This window comes from Prionailurus bengalensis, chromosome B1, assembly GCF_016509475.1.
Source record: "Prionailurus bengalensis isolate Pbe53 chromosome B1, Fcat_Pben_1.1_paternal_pri, whole genome shotgun sequence".
NCBI classification, from domain to species: Eukaryota; Metazoa; Chordata; class Mammalia; order Carnivora; family Felidae; genus Prionailurus; species Prionailurus bengalensis.
In genome coordinates, this window is record NC_057344.1 from 71,987,015 (window position 1) to 72,008,716 (window position 21,702).

Below are 21,702 nucleotides of genomic sequence, written 5' to 3' on the forward strand. Positions count from 1 at the left end.
GTTCTCTTAAAATACATTAAAACAGTGACTTTGTCGGTAGAATATTGTACCAAAGACTTGGCCTCTGGGGTCATCTGAGCTATGTGTGATTCCAGCTTAGCAATTTCACAGATGAATGTCTTTGAATGTGGCCTGAACCTCACTGAACCTCAGTGGACTCATCTGTAAATTGGAGATAATAATAATACCTATTTTAAAGGGTTATTGTGAAGCATGAGATGATGTATGTAAAGCATTTAGCGCATATTAGTTATAGATGCTATTTAATTGACCATCAGTATTGTTAGACTGTATGCCAATAAAATGTGGTTAATACCTTCACCAATTTAATTGTGATTACTACTATGTAAAGGGCGCCCAAAGCAACGATGGTACTTCTTTGAAAATTTAACCAATTTCCCTTATGCTGTTTGTACAATTAAATTCTCAAAACAAAACACAAATATGATGGTTGACATCAGAGTTTTCCTGAGATGATCAAATACCATCCATGACAACAGAATTGGTGAGGACTATTTTTAAAATGCTTTAACCTGACCTTTTTGGGGGGAAGGGTATATATTTATTTAGGATGTGAGATTATTTATTGGTTGAACATAGTTTAACAGACTAGCAAACTTTTCATTGGAACTAGTTATTTTCATTCTAAAAAATGTGGCAAATACTCATATCCTTTCTCTCCTTCTGCCAAAATCAAACTCATTCTTCAAGGCATAAATGCTTTTATTTTTTTTTTTCAAAAAAATATTTATGCCAAAGCCCAAGCCAAATTATATTGTTCTTGTCTCTCTGCTACAACAGTGAGTCTCTTGTATCCCTATTTGGCCATTCTTTCATTCTATTCCTACTATAACTGTCTTAATTGTGTAGACCACGGGCTGTGGTCTGAAATAACTTCTGAGTGTATCTCAAACCCATTAAAGATAACAAGGACAGACATGACTTGGATGGTATCTACTCTTCTAGCCTTCCCCTAAGCTCTTGTCTCCACTGCTCATACCCAGTTCATCACTACCCCCCTGGACTAGAATCTGTCTAGAAGGCTCTATTCCTGGCTCTTTATATATCTGTTCTCATCCTTCGGTTTCAGCTCAAAGGGTGACCCTCAACAGAGGCTTTCTCTGACAACACTTTCAAAGTGTCCATGCCACCGTCATCTCATTGCCCAGGTCCATGCCCCATCTGGACCGGGGCAAGAGCCTTGCCACTGGTATCCCAGTTGCCATTCTTGTCTTGCATCCTCACTATTAAATCAGTCAGAGCGATCATTTGAAAAATAAGGAAAGATGGTGGCAGCTTCATAGTTTTTGAAGTTCCATAATTCTCCCACAGAAACAGAAGAGAAAAAAAAGGAGGAAGAGGAAATGAATAAAAGGATGAACAACTGGGGGTCCCTGGGTGGCTCAGTCAGTTAAGCTTCTGGCTCTTGCTTTCATCTTAGGTCTTGATCTCACGATTCTCAAAATCCCACCCTGGCCAGGCTCGGAGCTGGCAGCATGAGGCCTGCTTGGGATTCTCTCTCTCCCTTTCTCTCTGCTCCTCCCCTAGCTTGTGTATGCATGTGCGCGCTCTCTCTCTCTCTCTTAAAATAAATAAACATTTTTTTTAAATGTCTTGGGCCACCTGGATGGCTCCATCGATTAAGCATCCGACCTCAGCTCAGGTCATAATACTGCGGCTCATGAGTTGGAGGTCCACGTGGGGCTCTGTGCTGACAACTCAGAGCCTGGAGCCTGCTTCGGATTCTGTGTCTCCCTCTCTCTCTGCCCCTCCCCAACTCACTCTTTGTCTCTCTTTCTCTCAAAAATAAATAAAAACATTTAAAAAGCTAAAAAAAAAATCTCTTTACGAGACATTTAAAAAAAAGCAGTAAGTAATGAGTTGAAAACAAAGCGAAGAAATAAAATAAATACATATCTCTAAACTCTGGTTCTTTGAGCAAATAGCAAAGAGGAGCAAAATGCGTACAATCAAAAATGAAGAGAAAAATAACTATAGAATTATAGAAACGTATAAAATTATAAGATATTACCTCTTATTAGATTAAATACATGAAAAGTAAACAATCTTCAGGGCAGAAATGATCTTTCCCAACATTTCTGTAATGCATTTTTCATTAGGTAGAGAAATGACATAAAAACCTCTGGAGTTTACAATACATTTTTCATCTTCTGAAAAGGAGAAAATTATTTTCTGTTGGAACCTCAGGCATAAAGGGCCCCAAATGCTTTAAGCTCCTTTTGTCATTGCCACACAATAGCTAGCGTGCTCGTATCTTGCAGCGGAAATGCATCCACAAAAGGGAGCACAGATACAGGGAAGGCTGTGCAGGATACAGGGAGAAGATGCTCCCAGATCTCATAATCACAGCATTTTACCAGCAAAAAAGAGAAAAGCAAATTGTTCCTTAGTAATTAAGAAATAGCAACTCAGTATTAAAGAATTGACATTGAGTAAGAGTGTATTATCGCATATCACATTCTGTGATATAGTTATAAAAGTCCTGAAAGAGAGGATAATCTGGTTGAAGTGAAACAAGAGGCATGTAGAAGATGGATCCCTTAGAAACAAGGGTTAAGGGTCACTATGGCCCCCTAGAGGAGAGGCTGACGTCAAACTCTATATCTTAATTAGTTTACTGTATAGGACTATGTATTAGGAAATATGCATAATTTCCATGCCAGAGAGTACATAAGTTAGGTCATTATTAACAAATTCCATGAATCAGCTCTTATAGATGTTTTCTTAAGGAACGTCATGTCCCTCTGTGTATGTCATGCGTGACTTTTCTAGATTGAATACTTATCTAAGCCATGAGTCTGAGCCTCCCAGACCTTTAACTATGTGGAACATAACTGACCAAGAACTTCACCTACTGCCCTCTGAAATGTATCACCTTACTTGTTTGCACCTGTGCCCTGCTTCCCACAGCTAGGTCCCTGCCGATGGCTGAGCACAGCGGGAATACCAGGCAAGTCTGTTCCTGAGAGAAATACCTTCTTTGATGCCAACTGCCTTGCTCACCCTTTCTCATACTGCACAGAAATGCAGAAAACTTCCACTCAACTTTCCTTCCCTCTCTCCTTCCCCGGAGGTTAGTTTTTCATGGTGGGCTGACCACTCTCAACTTTCTCTAGTGCTGGATAAATATTAATATTTTTATCTCTCAATTGAATTTAATCCATATTTATAAGTATCTTTATTGACAATAGATTACGAATTTTCCGCACACGATCTAGAGAAACAATAACTTGAAGGAACACCTCACGCCTTGTGTATGGTATCCTGTTGTTTCCGGAAGAGGAAGTATACAAATAAATGTTGAATGAATGACCCCTGCATTTGAAGAGCAAACGTTTTAAGTACACAATTTATAATATCTATATGACATTTTTAAATTGGAAACTGGTTAAAACAGTATGTTAACTTTTGGCAAAACGTATGCATCTGAAGTGGACATGGGCGTGACCTGAGTTATAAATAGGAAGACTTTCTTGTGTCATAAAATATACATAACAGAAAATTTACCTTATTAACCAATTTCAAATGTACAATGTGGTGGAACACATCTACACTGTTATGCAACCATCATCACTCCTCATCTCCAGAAGTTTCTCATGATCCCGGCTTAAAACTCTGTACGCATTAAACAATAACTCCTTATACTCCCCTCCCCTCAACCCCTGGTAAGCACGATTCTATTTCTGATCTCTATAAATTTAACTAGTCCAGGTACCTATGTAAGTGTAAGCATACAATATTTGTCCTTTTGTGTCTGGCTATTTCACTTAGTATACTTTTCAGTTTCACCCATGCTATAGTGTGTACCAGAACTTCATTCCTTGTTAAGACTGAATAATATTCCCTTGTATGTTTATACACATTTTGTTTTTCCATTCATCCATCGAAGGAAGGTTTGGGTTATCCACTTTTTGACCATTATGAATAATGTTGCTATGAACATGGGTATACAAATATCTGCTCCAGTCTCTGTTTTCCATTATTGTGAGTAGGTACCTAGAAGTGGAATTATTGGATCATATGATAATTTTATGTTTAATTTTTGAGGAAATACCATACTTTTTTTTTCAATGACTGTACCATTTTACACTCCCACCAGCAATGCACAGGGTTACAATTTCTCCATATCCACATGAACACTTTTCTTTATTTTGTTTTAATGTTTTTATTAAGTGAACTCAACCCCCAACATGGGGCTCGAACTCATGACCCCTGAGATCAAGGGTCTCAGTAGACTGACTGAGCCATCCAGGCACTCCTGTCTGTTTGATTATTTTTAATAGCTATTCTGATGGATGCAAAGTGGTAACTCATTGTGGTGTCATTTGCATTTCCCTAATGACTAGTGTTGCTGTTCATCTTTTAACGTGTTCATCGCCTATTTGTTTATACTCTTTGGAGAAACATCCGTTCAATCATTTTGCCCATTTTTTCACTGGGTTGTGTTGTTGTTGTCTATTTGTAGGAGGGTGTTATGTATTCTGGATATTAACCTTGTCAGACATATGATTTACAAATATATTCTCCCATTCTGTGGGTTGCCTTTTCACTCTGTTAATACCTTTTCACGCACAAAAGCTTTCAATTTTAATGAAGTTCAATTTATCTTGTTTTTCTCTTTTTTTGCCTGTGCTTCTGGCGTCATATGTAAGAAATCATTACCAAATCCAATGGCATGAGGATTTTCCCCTATGTTTTCTACTAAGAGTTTTATACTTTAGCTCTTATGCTTTGGTCTTTGATCCATTTTGAGTTCATTTTTGTGTGTGGTATAAGAGTCCAACTTCATTTTTTTGCATTTAGATCTCCAGTTTTTCCAGTAGTGTGTGTTGAAAAGACCCATTTCCCCACTGAATGGTCTTGAATCATTTGAGCATATATGCAAAGATTTATTTCTGAGCTTTCTCTTCAGTTCTATTAGTCTATCTCTATGCCAGTAGTATACTGTTTTAATTACTATAATTTTGTTCCAAGTTTTGAGATCAGGAAATGCATGACTTCCAAATTTGTTCTACTTTATCAAGATTATTTTGGTTATTCAAAGTCCTGGGAGATTCTGTATGAATTTTAAGGTGGATTTTTCTATTTTAGATCAATGTAGGTAGTATTATCAATTTAAAACCATGAAGACTTCTAGTTCATGTATATGGACTGTCTTTCCACTTACATATGTTTGCTCTAGTTTCTCTCAGCAATGTTTTGGAGTTTTCAGTGAATAAGTCTTAAGCTTCTTTGATTAAGTCTTTCTTAAGTATTTTATTCTTTCTGATGGTATTGTAAATAGAATTGGTTTTCATAGCATTCCTTTTGAATTATTTATTGTTAGTGTACAGAAATGCAACTGATTTTGGTGTGTTGACTTTGTATCCTCCAACTTCGCTGAGTTCATTTATTAGCTCTAATATTTTCTGTGTGTGTGTGATGGTTAGGGTTTTCTGAGACCATGTCACCTGCGAAGAGAGATCATTTTATTTATTCTTCTTCAATTTGGATGTTTTTTATCCCTTTACCTTGCCTATTTGCCCTGGGTAGGATGCCCAGTTCTATGTCGAATAGAAGTGGGGAGAGTGAGCATCTTTGTCTTGTCCCTGGTCTTCAAGGAAAAGCTTTCCCCCCATCTCTCACCATTAAACATGATATTGGTTGTGGGTTTTTCATATGTGGACTTTATTATGCTGGTGTAGTTTTCTTATATTCCTAGTTCATTGAGTGTTCTTATCATGCGTTCTGTCAAATGCTCTTTCTGCATCAGTTAAGATGGTCATGTGGTTTTCCTCCATGTTAGTAATGTGGCTTATTACACCGATTGATTTTCACCTGCTGAACCATCTCTAAATTCCAGAAAAATGTTCCTGAGTCATGGTAAATAATCTTTCTCATACGCTGCTTAATTTGTTTTCTGGCATTTTGTTGAAGATTTTTACATGAATATTCATAAGGGATATTGGCCCGCACTTTTCTTTTCTTACAGTGTCTTTTGCTGTCAATGATAATGCTGGCAACACAGAATTGGGTCAGGAAGTTCTCTCTCTTTTTCAGTTTTGTAGAGGAATTTGAAAAGAAATAGAATTAATTCTTCTTTAAATGTTTGATAGAATTCCCCACGAAGCCATCTGGTCCAGTAAGATTTCGCAGTCCAAATGAAAACCTGGCAAGCCACTGACACTGTAACCCAACTATGCCGCAAGGGGAAGTAGTGATTTCTTGGTCGGCTTGGATCAAACAAAACATAGATAATTTGCTTACTTTGATGTGATGCTATATGGCAAAGCCTCCCATTGTACATAATAAAGTTACGATCAGTTGGTGAATTGAAAAATATTGCCTAGTGAACCAATTCAGTGGCTTATTGTCACCATTAGCTTTGGAAGCCTGATTATGAGCACGCTTAAACTCACTGCACTTATAATGTTTCCCAACCCTTAGGAGTTGACTGAAGTGAAACGGGAGATAAAGCCATCTTTTCTCTAATAAAAGTAAAGTGCATTTTCCCCCATGTGGATCTCTATTTCTAAGCAATGGAATAGAATGATGTGACGCAATTAACTTTCTTTTCTATACAGATCGTGGCCTCAAAGCATTAGTTTCCCTACTTTTCCAGCTTTTAGGTAGCACAGATGAAACGATATTAGTTTATGGTTCTTAATATCTGGTTCAGTACCAGAGAACCTATATTTCCTTAGTGGTTTGGTCATATTTACATTTTTATCGGCTATTCTGGGTCTCTATGTGGTCTCATAGAATAGCAAAATGATGTCCTACAGTAAATCCATAAATCTTTTAAGTTCCAGGGACTTAAGGAAAATATAAATTCCAGTATAAATAAAATGAATTTTCTAAATACATAAAAAGTAAGCATTACAGGGGCGCCTGGGTGGCACAGTCGGTTAAGCGTCCGACTTCAGCCAGGTCACGATCTCGCGGTCCGTGAGTTCGAGCCCCGCGTCGGGCTCTGGGCTGATAGCTCAGAGCCTGGAGCCTGTTTCTGATTCTGTGTCTCCCTCTCTCTCTGCCCCTCCCCCGTTCATGCTCTGTCTCTCTCTGCCCCCCCTCAAAAAAAAAAAAGTTGAAAAAAAAAAGTAAGCATTACAAACATGAATGAAAATTAATTTGCTGAAGATGGGCTAATAAAGTTTTGTAAATGTCTATTTTCAATCATATCAATAACATTATTCTAGAAACACTCAAAGCTAATGTCTCTATTGCTTACTAAAGCAACAAAATTAAATATATTTCACTCAATTCTTACAAAATTTAAAGAGTGCTGGAATTAAGTGTTAAAGACTCCTTAAAACTAAATAAATAACCAACACATTTGGGCAGCAGCATAGGCAATTAGTACTTAGGATTAGAGAACAGAAGTGACTTAACCAACTTGTTGTGTGTTTTATATTTGCATTTATAAATTGACAGTTGTCTACCTCTTTCTATGGTGTAGGTAGTCACACTTGTGACAGGTTGATGTGTCCCCATGAGTCTGTTCCACATTTTTCAGCCTGGTTCTTATTCCTGGCCATGGCTACATAAGTGCCACTTGAGTTTCTCAGTCATTGAAGCAAGAACGAAAGCATGGACCCATTTCTGCAAAAAGTCCCTAGAAACACACTCCCAGATGAGATCCTCGGACCTTGAGGCATTCTAGTGTTTCACACAAGTTGTGAAAACCTGTTTCAAATATTTTCACAACCAAGATGTATTTCATGGTTATATTGGAATTACAAATGTTGTAATAATCACTTGACAAACTGCAAAGTCCGGGTGAACAGTCCCCACAAAACTGTCCCTATTTCATACACCAGCTGTGAGGCTGAGAGTCCCCAGGACCACTCTCATTTCAGAGCACCAGGCTGTAAATCGGGGGGGGGGGGGGGGGGGGAGGGAGTCCTCACAACTACCTTCAGGACTGATAATCTGTCAGAACTCACAGAATTCAGGAAAGTTATATATACTTATTATGTACATGCTTACTCTTATATATACTTACTATTATGATTTTATTAGAGCCAAAGGACACAAACCAGAATCAGCCAAAATAAGAGACACAGAGTGGAATCTGGGAAGATTCCAAATGTGAAGCTTTCTTGTCCTCAGAGACACGCACAGAGTATTGTCAACCCCAGAAGCTCACCAGAGCTCACTGTTCAGTTTTTAGTAGGGTTTCATTATGTAATCATGGCTGATTAGATCATTGACCATGTGGTTGAATCCAGCTCCTGTCTCCCAGAAAGTTGAACTGATGTCACTTGACCCAAAGCCCCAACCCTCTGATCATATGGTTAGTCCATCTTGAATGGCATGCTCCCATCCTGAATCATCTTATTAGCATAAACTATCAGGTGTGGTTTTAGAGGTCTCACGGTAAATCACAAAAACATTCGAACCACTCAGGAAGTTCCAAGACTTTAGAGGCTACTTCTCAGTAACTGGGGACTAAAGGCCCACTAATCTTTGCGCTGAAGGCAAACTTTTTAGCACACGTTTCCCAATTTATAAAATGACTTTCTTTTTTTAAATTTCTTTAATGTGTATTTATTTCTGAGGGGGTGGGGAGGGGCAGAGAGAGACACACACACAGAATCCGAAGCAGGCTCCAGGCTCTGAGCTGTCGGCACAGAGTCCAACGCGGGGCTTGAATTCACAGACTGCAAGATCATGCTCCAAGCCAAAGTCAGACACTTAATGGAATGAGCCACACACGCCGTCTTATAACATGAGTTTAATAATAGTACCTATTTTGGCGTTTTTTTAAAGGATTAGATGAAAATCCCATGCCACTTACTTGTTTTTTGTTTTATTTTTTTAAATGTTTTATTTATTTTTGAGACAGAGAGAGACAGAGCATAAGCAGGGGAGGGGCAGAGAGACAGGGAGACACAGAATCTGAAGCAGGCTCTGGGGCTCCGAGATATCAGCACAGAGCCCCACGTGGGGCTCGAACCCACGGACCATGAGATCATGACCTGAGCCAAAGTCGGACGCCCAACCGACTGAGCCACCCAGGCGCCCCCCCCTATGCCACTTACTTGTATGGTTCCTGATAAACTCTTGAAAATGTTTTGTGTTGTGTGTGTGTGTTTTTTTTTTACTATTGTAATTATGTTTTCTTTTCCTGCCAGTTTTAATTCATTTATTTCTTTGACAACTGCATGTAAGAGCTTTCACAGTTCAGTTCTCAGAATAAAGTGTGGGTAGTGCACAGATTTGCAAAGGGAGCTGTAGAAGCAATCTAGAAGTCGCTTTGAAGACTTGGCAAAGTCTAGCGTTAGCTGTTTTTCCCAAAGACAAATTAAGTGTGAAAATAAAATATGAAATAGTAATTTATGGTACTGAGTGAATTTGTTATTAGCACATCACCATCCCAAATAAAACAGAAAAACATGGGGTAATATTTCAAAAAACGATTGCTAGTTTCGCACAGAGAAAAACTGAAATTATTTTCTTTCACTTCTTCAAGCTATGAAAGAAAAATAGATTTTTTCATTTGTTAATTTCATGTCTTACACTGCACTAAAACACGAAAATTAAGACTAGTATGTCCAGCTATGTTTGATCCCAAAGGCCATTTAGACTATGTGTCTGAGAAAAACAGCTACTTATCTAACATGTCAACTTATCAACTGTGCAATGCTTTTGGGCAAATAAATGAAGAGTAAAAGAAATATATGAAGGCTATTAATTTCACAGATGAAACTAGTCTAACAAGTTCTCATTAACCTCTATACTGAAATGCTCTGTGAAATCAATTTGTATCCTGCCAGAACTGCATGTTTAATATTCTTTTTATAATTTTAATTTGTTCTCTATCTTCTCTCCATGGACCTTGATATTAAAGTTAGAAACTATACATCATCATTATAAGCTTAATCTTTAACTCTATCTGACTGTTGCTTACCTTTGCTAAAGTATAGAGTGACGTAGAGTAGATGAATACAAAATGTATTTTTTAAATTTCCGTTGGTTTTGTATATAATTGGTATATCTGATAATGTTCCCAGGGATTTTAAATGATGACTGTTACATTAATTGTGTCACATAATAAAAAAAATAAGTTAAAATGCTTTTTATTTGTCTTATGACGGCACATTACTAATGAATGCAAGAAAACCATTAATTTTAGATGCAATCATGTCAACATCAATCCACATAGTAGCCAGAGTCTGACTCAGAAATAATGTGGACATGGGTCTTCATTATGTATTCAAAAATGTATGTTCTATTAACTGACAGTTTTCCATCTAGGTGTTAGTCCAATTTTTGTCCTTGGGTTGACAAAATGTATACAATGAAACTGAAAAGAAGCCTATTGTTCTTTTTAGTATTTCCAAGACTGGCCTTACAATTTCATTTTAGCAAGTTCTCTGGGTGTGGCGAGTGCAATGAGTTATGTGTGGGAGTGAAAATCCACCGTGATCCGTAGATTGGTCAATTTCTCTTGTATCGCTGCCACATGTGGCTTCATGTATTTTAAGACTCAGAGACCGTAGAAGTTTTAATTTCTATACTAAACTCTATTAGACTTCAAATAATACAAGGATCTTGAGCAATTTAACTCTGATTTAGTTATGTATTTTAACCTTGCTTTCATTTCTTTTTGACTCTACAAGTTACTGTTTTAAGTACTCAATATTTATTTAAATATGTCCTCCTATTTACTACTTTGCTTGCTCATTATTGCTTCTTGCACATTAGACCTCTCAGCTAGGATTAATTTGGGGATAGAAAGAGGCTGGAATATACTTTTTCCTTAAAGACTATTTGCAGCAAATGTCCTAGTTTTTGTTGATGTGAAAACGTCATTGTTAGTTTGCTCTTATGTCTAAAGATTGTTGGTATACAATTCTGTGTTGTGTTCGTCGTTATTTTGTGTCAGAGTTTTGAAGTATTATTCCTCTGTCTTCTGGTTTCTGTTGAAAATTAGTTGACAGTCCAATTGATATTCCCTTGATTGTAATCAGTCAATTCCTTTTAAGAACTCTGTGTCTTTGGCGATCTGCAGTTTCACTAGAATATATCTTTGAGCATGTAACTATTAGGATAGGCTGGGCCAGAGGTCCTCAACCTACTCAATCTAGTGACATTTGGGGCTGGATAATTCCTGGCTGTGGAGGGCATCTTTTATCTTGTAGGGTGCTTAGTAGAAATCCCTGGCCTCCACCCAATAGATGCCCATAGCAACATCACCATCTCCCTCCCCATATTGTGCTTATCAAAAATGTAGCCAGATATTGGCAAATATCCCCAGAGGAACAAAATTGTTCCCCAAAGAGAAATGCTCAGCTAGTTGAAATTGCATAAAAACAAAACAAAACAAAAAAAAAAGAAACAAAAAACTTGGAAATATATCAGTAGATTATAGCAACAAATGTTTATATCTCAGTGAGGGTCCAGGTCCATTGTGGGTTGACTATGGCTTTTCTCCATGTCTTCCTTTGGGATCCAAGCTGATAGACAAGCCTTTATTAGGGCATTTTCAATAATCATGGCAGAAGAGAAGGAATACGTGACAAAACATGCTATCTCTTAAGGCTTCAGCTTTATTACTTTTTTATATGAAATTTATTGTCAAATTGGTTTCCATACAACACGCAGTGCTCATCCCAACAGGTGCCCTCCTCAATGCCCATCACCCACTTCCCCTCCCCTCCACCCCCATCAAACCCTCAGATTGTTCTCAGTATTTAAGAGTCTCTTATGGTTTGCCTCCTTCCCTTCCTGTAACATTTTTTTTTCCCCCTTCTCCTCCCCCATGGTCTTCTGTTGAGTTTCTCAGGATCCACATAAAAGTGAAAACATATGCTATTTGTCATTCTCTGCCTGACTTATTTCACTTAGCATCACACTCTCCAGTTCCATCCACGTTGCTACAAAGGGCCATATTTTGTTCTTTCTCATTGCCAAGTAGTATTCCATTGTATATATAAACCACATCTTCTTTATCCATTTGTCAGTTCATGGACATTTAGGCTCTTTCCATAATTTGGCTCTTGTTGAGAGTGCTGCTATAAACATTGGGGTACAAGTGCCCCTATGCAACAGCGCTCCTGTATCCCTTGGGTAAATTCCTAGCAGTACTATTGCTGGGTCATAGGGTAGATCTATTTTTTGATTTTTTGAGGAATCTCCACACTGTTTTCCAGAGCAGCTGCACCAGTTTGCATTCCCACCAGCAGTGCACGAGGGTTCCCGTTTCTCCACATCCTCTCCAGCATCTAAAGTCTCCTGATTTGTTCATTTTAGCCCTTCTGACTGGCGTGAGGTGATATCTCAGTGTGGTTTTGATTTGTATTTCCCTGATGAGGAGTGACGTTGAGCATCTTTTCATGTGCCTATTGGCCATCTGGATGTCTTCTTTAGAGAAGTGTCTATTCATGTCTTCTGTCCATTTCTTCACTGGATTGTTTGTTTTTCGGGTGTGGAGTTTGGTGAGTTCTTTATAGATTTTGGATACTAGCCCTTTATCCAATATGTCATTTGCAAATGTCTTTTCCCATTCCGTCGGTTGCCTTTTAGTTTTGTTGATTGTTTCCTTTGCAGTGCAGAAGCTTTTTATCTTGATGAGGTCCCAACAGTTCATTTTTGCTTTTAATTCCCTTGCTTAAGGCTTCAACTTCAAAGAGACTTAATGTCACTTCTACTTCCATTTCATTAACTACAGCAGGTTATATTGCCAAACTCAATAGAAATTGGATAGAGAAATGGTTTTCCTCCCTAGCAAGGAGCAGAAAACATTTGGGAATAATAATACAGTCTCACACAGTGTAGACAAACTTTTATTATTTGATTTCTTGGATCTGCAGATTATAATCTTCTTTCGCCTCTAACATACTCTCAGTGTATCTTCAAATGTTTTCTCTCTCTACCAATCTTCTCTGATTCTGGAACTCTACTTAGTGGGATGTTAGACTTTCTGAAATGTCTTCGTAACAAACTCTTTTTTCTTTATATATGTTTAATCTTTGTACTGCATTCCAAATAATACCATTAAATGCATCTTATAGTTCATTCGTCTCTTCTCCAGCTGAGTTTAGGCTCCTACTCTCTTACTGACTACTCTTAAATTTTTAATGCATGTATTTGACTTAATAAAGATGCACATTAATCAATATTTCTGTTTTCTTCCTAAATAAAAAAGAATTTAGAATGCTTTAATCTATCCTCCATTGTAAGTTTTGCTTGGTATATGAGTTCCCTTTTGTATTTAAAGCCTGAAATTTGTTTTTATAGTCATTAAACTGTTACTATATTCTATATATTACCAACTTCTTTTTTTTAATTATAGCTGTCTTCTGGGTCTAGTTTCTTTCTTAACAAATTCCATTCCTTAATGGTTCTTTCAGCAATGTTCTATGAGTAGCAAGTCACCCTCATATAAAAATCTTTATTTTATCCTCACGATTGAAGGATACTTTAGGTTGATAGCTATTTTCTCTCAGAGTATCATGATCATAATTTTTTTCCTGCACTCAAGTTTGGCTAATGTGATGTTTGCTGTCAAATCATGACCCCTGTGATTTATTGTCTATAATTTGTGATTTATCACTGCTCATTTTAATATTTTTATCTTCATCTTTGTTGTTCTGCAGTTTTTCCGTAATATATTTCAGTGTCTTCTTATTGATCAGGACTTAAGTTGTTTCTACAATCCGAAGGATTATTTACCAGACTGAAAAAAAATCATCTATTTTGCTTCTTTCTTTTCATTTGTCTCTTCTTTAGAACTCCCTTTAGATAAATATTCCCTTTTTCTTAGTCTACCTTTGGCAGCTCAACTTCTCTGTATTTTCAATCGGTTTTGGTTTTCTGGTTTTGTTTTTTCTGTACTCCACCAACTAGAAGGGAAGACAGATTCTTAAGGAGCACACAGGGCATTTTAAAAGGAAGCTATAAACAGGTGCCTGCTTAAATATGTAGAAACTAGGAGAAGTTTTCTGTATCATATAAACTATGAAAAAGTCTTTTCAATGATGAAGGGCAAAAACAAAAATTTTTTTCAGATAAAAATGTAAAAGCGAACATTCCCAAATATTACCTACAAATCACTTTGAGACTGCAGCAGATGAATGTTCTTCTGTTAAAACAAACAAAAAATGTATGGGGTGCCTGGGTGGCTCAGTTGGTTAAGCGTCTGACTTCGGCTCAGGTCATGACTTCATGGTTTGTGGGTTCGAGCTCCGCGTCAGGCTCTGTGCTGTCGGTTCAGAGTCTGGAGCTGCTTCAGATTCTGTGTCTCCCTCTCTCTCTGCCCCTCGCCTGCTTGAGCTCTGTCACTCTCTTGACAAATAAATAAAAACATTTAAAAATTTTTAAAAAACAACCAAAAAAAATGTATTCCATGTGTTTCTTCTTTAGTTAGTTAAGAAACACTCTTACATTGTAATGGTGAAGCACAACACAGAGGTTTATAAAAGAAAGGACCTAAGACTATAACTAAGCTTGGTGATTTTCCACCTAGTTTTATGACTTCTTACAGTTCTCTCATTATGCGCCCGCAATGAAGAAGGAAGCTATAACAAAAACGGTTTTGGAAAGTCCATTTGTTTCATCCCTATGATAATTCCTGCAACAATCACCATCCTTCCAAACTTGGAGGCACCGGCCAAAATTATCTGCATCCTCCTCTGGTCCTTTCCCTTATAGCTTCGCTGCTCCACTCCTTCTTCCTTTTGACCAAAACTTCTCCTTAGATCAGCTCCAGCTATCCTGCAGGAGGATTGCTTTCCCACCAACCAATAGAAAAATATGAACAGGTGTAAACCTTTGACCTTTAGTTCCGAAAACTAGCAAAAACAAGAACATTGTTCTCTGAGCCAAAAGAACTGAAATCGTTAGTGGCTAACGCTATGTGCAAGAGATGGAGACATGATCGAAGCGGGGGGGGGGGGGGGCACACGTGGAAAATTCAGTTCAGCTCAGGGACGACAAAGGTCAAGGTATTGTATGTGGATAAAAAACGCTGAGAACTGTAAAAGGTGTTCACTTCATGTGAAACGGTCTCCAGGCAAAACTGTCTGAATGCTCACTATAATAAATATGTTACCGAGCTTTTCACATATCTACGACTCATTCATCTTTTCCTTCATGTTACCGAAAACTACAGCAAACATTTGTGGCAAGCTGTGGAGGTCAAGATCGCAAATTGTTCCTATGCTAAACACACCTAACTGGGTTTAGAGCAGAAATACCCCTAAGGAAAAAAAGAGAGAAGGCTATGCTTCTATATCATGGACCATGTAATTAATGTTTCTAGACTCCAGAGGGAAGTAGCCTGAAATAAATTTTTCACCTTCCTATAATATCAAAAAAGACCTTTCCAGCTATAAATGATCATTTTTCTCTTCTTTGGTTTGACAGGGGAAAAGCTGACCTTGAAAGCACATAAAGGATGCATTTATTCAGATTTAGATATCAGGATACTCTACTAACATTTAGTTGTTGTATTTTTTTTTCCTAGACTCAGGAAATAGATATGCCCTTGCCTCACAACAAAGAAAGGATCTAAGTAAGCATCATTTAAAATGATGTTGCATGAAAATACTGTCATTCATTACTTAGCCAGGTGAAAGCTGCAAATTCTGCTTCTCACTAAAGTTGCCATAGAAATTATATCCTGATTCTACCTCTGTGTGTCGAGGAGTGCCCTGAGAGCTGGTTTCAGTGGGAGATAAGAATCACCCCAACTCATATGCTCTGAGTACAGATGACACAAAAACAGTCCTCAAGCCTGAGACTTCATCATCACCATACCTCCCTGATTCAAGGAGAAGCCTGTGGCCCTTCCTCTGTCTCCCCTGCCCACTCAGACAGTCTTGTTGAGAAAGATAGTGGAGTAACCTTTCCCCCTATGGTCTCCCTAATAAATTGGAAAAGGTGTGGGAATGGGAAGAAACAGAAATCACATTCCACAGTCTTAGTCATCATAAACAGGATTGTGTAGGCAGAAGAAAAATAGGATTTCAGCAAATAGTCCTTTACTGGGCAAAAACTATCCCAAGATAACCCTTTCTAAACTGCTCAATTACATAAATCCAGGAATTTAAGAGAAACGAAAACATTAACACTGATTACAGCATCCCTAGAATATGTAACAAATTGTATACTGAAGTCCCCCTGAAGAATGCTATCTCTCTCATTGATACAGACAAGCCTGTAAAATAGCTTTGGCATTTTAATGCTTGTGCATTCTAAAGTTCCAGATGACAGCTGCATAGCCAACATTTGAAAGTGATCAGAAAGCTCATGCTACACAATGGTCACAGCTGGACCCATCGATCAAACTGTTTTGCTCAAATGAGACTCAGTGGTTGTTAGATAATTAAACAGTGCATGTTCTGGACTTCAGAATTTTAGCCATGGGAGCTAGATCTGGAAGAAAGTAAAACTGGAAAGATTTCTCTGTTGCTTTAGCCTAAGCTGAAGATTTTTAAACTCCCGCATGATTCTAGGACATCTGCCAGTGTCTGCATCCAGAACTGTGCCCTAGAGTTGTTATCAGCTATACTGGTCATGAAAGTGGAGAGAGAGCATTTCAATGATTTGGATTGAGTTAAAATATTAATAGTCACTTTTGTGAAAACAGAAGGTCGGTATGAGTAAGAATTTCTTCTTTCTTCCTGAGCAAGGTGCACGCTAAAGTAGGGTAGAAAAAGAAGCCCATGGTTCCAGGGATCTCAAGTCCACTACGTCTACACTTGGGGACAATTTGTCCAATAAGATGATTTTCACTGAGAGATAAAGAACCTCCGATTATAATGGTTCAAATGATGACATTATGTTGTAAAATTTGATACAAAAGCACTTCAATGCTAAGGTAGATCCAAGCTCAGTACAATCAGGGCTTCAGTTCTGTTCCCATGAAGCCACCTTAGCTCCGCATTCCTGCTCTCTTATTTTGTTTCTGGCTAACCCTTGTTAACACTACCTGCGTGCCAGACTTGGTTTAAGTGCCTTAGACATGTTTTTACTCATGTGCTCCTCACAACAGTCCTATGAGGTAGATCTTTTATCATGCAATTTTTTTTTCAAATGAGAGGATTTTAGATTCATATTAACTCATACATCCTCAAAACATCCCATGAAATAAGCATTGCCATTACCCATTTTACAGAGAAGGGAAATGAAGCCGACCAACTAGCACAAGTCTACACAGCTAGCCAGTGGCAAATTTGGAAATTGAAGGCAGCATTCAGACTCCAAAGTCCCTATTCTTAACCACCTGGCCGTCTGTCCTTGTTATCTCAAGATAACAAGGATATCCTTGATATCTCAAGAACAGAAGCTGCAGGAATTCTCTTCACGCATGATTATGTCTAAGGGCAGAGAGTTTGTTTTACTTTTAAGACCCCCCCCCCCCACTTTGCCAGAGCCCCCCACCTCCCGGCAGTCTTTCACTCAGATATCTCTCCAGAATTGTCACTCTATCATCATCAATCATCATCCAATTGCTATCTATCATCAGCAACTGGAACCAGATCCCCATGATGGGCTCACACTGTCATGGGCTCAATCCCCATGAGTGGCCCCATGGGGGTGGCGTGCAACCAGGCTCACCTGAAAGAAGCCTCCTGGAGAAGGAAAACCAGAACATGAGTGCTCAGCCTCAAGGACACAGGGGACAATGGATGTGGACTCAACAACCTTTCTGCTGCAGTGCCCACCTTAAGGTTAGGTACCAGGAATGTTGAAATATGGGTTGAGTATGTCAAAACCCACTGTCCTTAGTCTTAGCCTTGTCTTTGGAATTTCAACTCATAAAGTCATTATGCCAGGGATATGCCAGAAAAGAAAAATGCCTGGAGAAAATTCATCCCCCTTGAATACCTCTTACACCAGAAATTTATCCTTTCCTCTGACAAATGGCTGTTGAAAACTTTCTTTGTGCTGTTTTTCTGGCGCTAGAAACACAGTGGTAATCAAACAGATATATTCAGCTTTGTGAAGTTTGCATTGTAGTAGAGGAAAGACATGTAGTATGTCAATAAACATTGTAGTTGCAAGGTTAGAAACTAGAGAGTAATCAGAGTGAGGTGGGAGATATTTTAGATAGGACGGTCAAGCAAAGCTTCTCAGAGAAAGGTGACATTTGGATAGTCTTAAATAACGATAAGGAAAGAAATGAAGAGTCTTGACAGTATTTAGCATCCGGGTTCTTTTTTTTTTTTTTTTTTTAATGTCTACTTATTTTTGAGGGAGAGAGAGACAGAGCTTGAACAGAGGAGGGACAGAGAGAGAGAGAGTGAGAGAGAGAGAGAGAGAGAGAGATAGAGAGAGAGACAGAGACAGAGACAGAGAATCTGAAGCAGGCTCCAGGCTCTAAAATGTCAGCACAGAGCCCTATGCAGGGCTCAAACTCATGAGCCATGAGATCATGACCTGAGCCAAAGACAGATGCTTAACCAATGAGCCACCCAGGCACCCAAGGTTCTTTAAAAAAAAAAAAAATTCCAATGTTTATTTATTTATTTTGAGAGAGAGAGAGACAGCAGAGGAGGGGCAGAGAGAGAGAGAGGGAGGGAGAGAGAATCCCAAGCAGGCTCCACGCCGTCAGCAGAGCCCAACACAGGGTTCAATCTCACCGACCATGAGATCATGACCGGAGCCAATATCAAGAGTCGGATGCTTAACCAGTGAGCCACCCAAGCTCCCCTAGCATCAGGGTTCCGAGGTCTGCCTATTTCACTTCAAATCTTAGCACTGCCACACCCATGCACATTCCCCACAGTTTTGTGCTTCCAGTTCCTCAACTGTGAAACTGGAATAAGTCATAGGTTTGTTGGGAGGCTTAAATTAGTTAATACATTTCACAGCGCCCATGCTAGAGAGTGCCTGGGGCATTGTGAGTGCTCAGCAAATGTTAGCTGTTGTTATCATCTCAGAAATATTAGCCCAGGTACAAGTAACAGCAGGTTACCTTCAGTAGGAGTGATGCTAATGGGGAGTAGAAAACAAGGTGGAGAGAGTGGGGATGGGGAGCTAAGTGAACATGGGAGATCATGGTAGGAAATGAGGTCTTACAGGGAGCCAGGGACCAGACTGCTCCCATCAGTAACTCCTAACTCTGGATCCACATGGAGATTACCTTTGGATGAAGTAAATCAGAATCTCCAAGAATGAAGCTCAGGTATTAGATGTTGAAGGTCACCCAGAGAGGGAAATGAACTGATGTGAGTTTTGTATGTTAAAGAAAGAAACTTGAATTTTATTCTAAGAGAAAAGCTAAGTTATTGGAATGTTTGTCGTGCCCTGCCCACTTCCTCCCTCAGTCTTATTTCTGCACATCGGATTCCCAACGGTCTTTTAAGGACGTCACATTCTCTTAGATTAGAAGACTTCTATGACAAGCTCTCCTTCCTCTTGGGCCCTCCAGCGCTTTTTTCTTTACCTCCTGATAACATAGAATTTCACAGATTATGTTGTGTTCTGTATGTCTTTTATTCCCTACTAGAAGGCAAGTTCTTCAGCAGCACAAACCATGTCTCCTAAAACAATTTCTTATACCTTCAGATACAAAGAAGTTTTTTTTAAAGAATGAACTTAAGGGCTTTGCTTAGAAACAACTGCTTAGACTAAAAGCTGAGGTTATAACAAAGCCTCCATTGCTTTAGCAAATCAGCTCATTTAACAAGCATCCAAATGTTAGGCACTAAAAAACAGAGATCAAATATGGTTTCATCAGGTTATAGCTATATGTTGAAATTGGGAACACATAGAATGTCATGATGCAATTAGGGATCAGAATGTAAACTACAAAGGGCAAAGTCAGAATGTAAACTACAAGTTCTAAGTGTAATTTCTTCCAGCAAGTTAAGTGAAGTAACACACACATAAAGCACATAAAGTTTTAGGTTTCATATTATCATGGTACCCAAGAGCGATGAATTCTATTTTGGAGCAATTTCAAAGTATCAAGAAAAATCGTAGAAAAGATCCCTCAATTTAGACTGATTTAAAACAGGACTGTCTGAGGGCCTAAGTGTGCATTATACTTCACAGATAAAATCCTACCTACTTTTATGCACACAATTTATATGTATTTGTTAAATATCACTTGATTTGCAAGTGATGGACACCTGGTTTATCATGAGATTACAAATAGATGACTACTGAAGAGAAAAGTAGACAAAGACACTTTCCGGTGCTCCTAAAGTATTTTGCAATGCAATAAAGAAGAAGAAATTAGGTTGTCTGTCTAACAAATAGAAGTGAACTCCATATGGAGCAAAGGCAGGCACTTTACATGGGAACTTACCTTGAACAGCAGTCTACAAACAAAATAAAAGTTAAAAATGGCCTTGTCAGTTCAGGGCTGGAAGAGCATTTAAATGTCTGGCCAACTCTAGTTCACATTGTGATATATAGTTCTCTTGGGTACCGACTGTCAAACTGAGTTAGTGTCAATGAAAGAAAATGGGAGATGGACTCTCAGATGTTCTCATTCAGCTAAAAAGAAAAATACAGTTCAAAGAGCTTTTACCCACTGAGCTTTTCAAATAACCACTCAGTAGGATGGACATCGTGCTTGGAAAAGAGGACTCATAGGAATACGAAGAGAACTTGATATCTATCATCATTTCTATAAAGTGAATCCAGGTGATTGCTTCTCAAAAGAGCAAATAGATAACCTCAAAAGAGTAAATAGGTGCTAAAGATAATGTAATCACCCAATTCACATGGCCACTCAACTGGTGAGGTGAATTTAGAATAGATACTCTTAGGCAGCATTCATCTAACTCACTCTGCATCAACCAATTGATGCTTTCCATTCCCTCTTAATCCATACTGGCCAATGTTGGCTACAGCCTGTGACCTTCTCAACTTCACCTTCTACAGACATTAGGTCAGGAGTTGATAGCAGGCCCTTGGAGTTGATAGCAGGGTCATTCAAGATAATCTAGGTGGGATGTTTGTAATTTTTTTCCTCTGGATACACAGCAAGACCTAGACTCATTGTGTGTGGTGAAATGCGCATGTAAAATTTAGACTAAAATGTTCTTAAGTCTCACATTTACACAAACTATGCTTTGCATATATTATTCATTGATAACATGAAGTCACCTTGCATTTACTCAGTGTAAACACTGATACAGCATCTGGCAGTTAAATGTTTTCAGCTATCCCATTTTGGATGGTCCTCTGACCAACAGCATAATTTCAGAACATCTCCACCTTTGTCAATAAAGCAGGGTTGGTTTGTGAGATCTCCTCTTTTCCTGTATAAAAATAAAGTAGAAAACAAAAAAGTGCAGATGCTTGTCATAAGTAGAGTCTCAAAAACTTAACAAGGATGGATGGGATTATGTTGGCCATCTGCCTCAATGAGCCCACTCATCCAATCCTTACATTAGCCAACCATGAGTACAATTGTGAAAGCAGAACTCAAAATATAGGACATACACAACACTGGAAATACATCTTCAAAGTTCTACCTTAAAACTTCTAGATGTAATCAGAGGTTTTATTTACTTCTTTTCTTTTTCTTGTCTCTTGTGGAGACATTTGCATTAATCAAGCCTCTCAATTTATGATATATTATTAGTAGTCTGTACAGTATTTTCTTTTCTTTTATTAATTTTTCCTCCGTCAACTCAGAGATAGCCCTCTGTGTGTTGATGAGAGACTAATGCTTTCCCCATTGCCGTGAGACTGACTGTTTATTAGCTGGAATGAATACCAGGTTATTTAAAT